We start from the raw sequence: 2,794 nt of genomic DNA, 5'->3' as shown, positions 1-2,794 counted from the left end.
CTGTTGGTGCTGCTCAAACCTGCAGCATCCTGGGCTGTGCACTCCACACCCGACGTCCCAGCCCTCACTTCTAGGGCTGGCGCTTCTCTGTCCTTTGTCTTTCTAACCCCGCCAGCCGCCAGCCACCCCGCGCACTCCTGAAGCTCCCGGTATCAGTCTGCTGTCTCACGGGTGCCATCTGCGAGTTCGCCCACTCCCCGGTGCAGGTGGCCTGCCAGACGCCAGCTTCCAGCTGCCCCACGAGTGCTCCCAGAGCTCCCGTCTCAGTCTGGATCCAGTGAGCATACCGGAGTTCCGGAGTTCTGTGAGATGCTTGGATGTGCGCCCCCGGCTCAGGGTCTCAGACTGCTGTCCCAGGGGTGTGGGTCCGTGGTCCACCCGCTCCCCCGTGCTGGTGGCTACCGCTTCCCAGCACCCAGACACAGCGGCTCCCTCCCCCTTCCATTTATCTTCCGATATCTGTGCATGGTTTCACGGCTCCCCGCTTCGTACCTCAACACTCAGCGCTGGAGATGTTCATTTGTAGAGATCCAGATGTGTCTTCCTGCTTCTCAGGCTGATTCCGTGGATGTTCCTGCTGGTCTGGTACCTACCCAGCTCAACTCAGGGGACCGGCTGAAAAAGAGGTCCCCTACTCCTCTGTCATCTTAACTCCTCTAACTGATAGTGTTTTGTCGAGGATTTTTGTGCCAATATTTGTAAGAGTTAGTGGTCTATAGATTTCCAGTGATGTGTACTTTTTTTACTTTGTAACAATGGCTACATGAAAGGAGATAGGAAGTCAACCACATTTGTGTATCTTTTGGAACACATTGTGAAACTTTTGTATTATACTTTTGAACTAAGAAGGTGTTAGGGATGCTGACACCCATGCAGTCAAAAATCTGCATGTGACTTTTGACTCCCCAAACCTTAACCCCTAATAGTCTACTCTTGACCATAAACCTATCTGACAACATACAGAGCGGATTAACACATAGTTAATATGTTACTTGTATTATACACTGTAGTCTCATAAAAAGGTATGTCAAAAAAGAAAATGTGAGTAGAAAATTAGGCAAATTAGGTTAGCTTGTGCTGGTGTGTGGGGCCCTAGCAGCCCCTGCCCAGCCAGCACCATGTGAGTCTCCAGTGAGGACGGCCACTGTGCTCACCCCGTGCACCAGCTCTCAGCCCAGGACATCGATGGGCATATGGTTGATCTGCACAAGCACCTGTGAATTGTCACCAACATGCCCTAACGATGTGGCACACGAGATGTGAATGCACTCAGTTCCTCGACCAGCCAGCCCCCTATGCTGAGTGGGGCTTATGGAGCCTGGCCTTCCCTTGTGCCCAGCTGGAGAGGCAGCAGCCGGGGAGTAATGTGTAGATGGGACAGTGTGCCGATGGCTCTAAGATCAAATTCTGTAAGCACAGCAAGATCCTTGCAAATATGGAGGTTGCCCAGTCCCTGTGGAAGGGGGTAGAAGCCCAGCCCAAGTGCTGGAGCATGCAGGGAAATGCCATTAAATGGACCTTCACCAAGTTCCATATTGACCAGAAGGCTGTGTGGTGACGTGGTATGTCCCATGGAAGGGTCCTTCGTAATAAAGAAGGACCTTCTCTGCTACCCATAGCTCTGCAGCTGTGCACCCCTCACCGAGCCCACTTCCCCTTGGAGGGTTCCATGAGGTACCCTCACTGTCTCCCTGAAAATCAGACCTCTGCTCTGGGGGAGACTCCAGACAGGGTAGGCACCCTGTCCCTGAGGAATTTCCGTCCACCTTTCTCGCTGCTCAGCACACCCCAACCCCGGCTGCCTTGTGGGAATAAAACACAGGTTTGGGGAAAAAGCATGAACAAAAGAAAATACATTTACACAACTATCATGTACACCCTTGTGAGTAACTGGACTCTAGCAATTTGGCCCGTGTTGTTCATGGGTCAGCTGTGTGCCTCTCCTGTTGGTTCTGTCTGGAGAACCCTAATGAATGCACCTCGTTAGATACGACTCTTTGTTATTGAAAGGTTCTAGCTTATTGTTGCTTTAGGGTTTAGGACCCACTGACCTCCCAAAGTCTTCCTTCCAGTGATTTTCTATCGCTTCGCATAGAACACAAGACTATTTTAATGTGTTCTTTTCTCCCCACCCCCCAATTTTGGGCTATGGTGGTCACGAGTTTAGTTTGACATTCATCACAGACCAGGACATATTGTCACTATGTTCGGCCTCACACAGTTACCATTCACAGACGTGAATGTACGACAGAAGTTTCTGTTTGTCCATGTAGATCCCAGAGCTGCTGCTTTGTCCCTTTGTGTGCATTCACATTGCTATCTGATCGACTCTGCCTCTGTGCAAGGAGCGTCCGTCACTCGCTGTTGTAGTGAGTGTCCGTGGGTGCTGTTATGTGACATCGTGCCATCCGAAAGATTTATCTTGCTTCCTTTTTGAGAGAGATTTTCACTGGATAGTGAATTTCAGGTGGACAGATTTTTCTTTTATACACATTAACATACTTCTAAAGATTTTATTTTATTTGAGAGAGAGAGAGAGAGAGTACATGTAGGGGGAGAGTCAGAGGGACAGGAAGAAGTAGACTCCCCGCTGAGCAGGCAGCAGGACAAATGGCGTGGTCCCAGGGCTCCAGGATCGTGACCTGAACCAAAGGCAGACGCTTAACAGAATGAGTGACCCAGGAGTCCCTACAGATTCATAAATACCTTTCTGTTAAAGGATATTTCTCCACCGCCTTCTTGATTGCATTGCTCATAATAAAATCTGCTTCCACCATATTTAGGCCTCAGCATA

This window comes from Ailuropoda melanoleuca, unplaced genomic scaffold (assembly GCF_002007445.2).
Source record: "Ailuropoda melanoleuca isolate Jingjing unplaced genomic scaffold, ASM200744v2 unplaced-scaffold1430, whole genome shotgun sequence".
In the NCBI taxonomy this organism is placed as follows: Eukaryota; Metazoa; Chordata; class Mammalia; order Carnivora; family Ursidae; genus Ailuropoda; species Ailuropoda melanoleuca.
The sequence above is the reverse complement of the archived record's forward strand: the minus strand, read 5'-3'. Positions refer to the sequence as shown.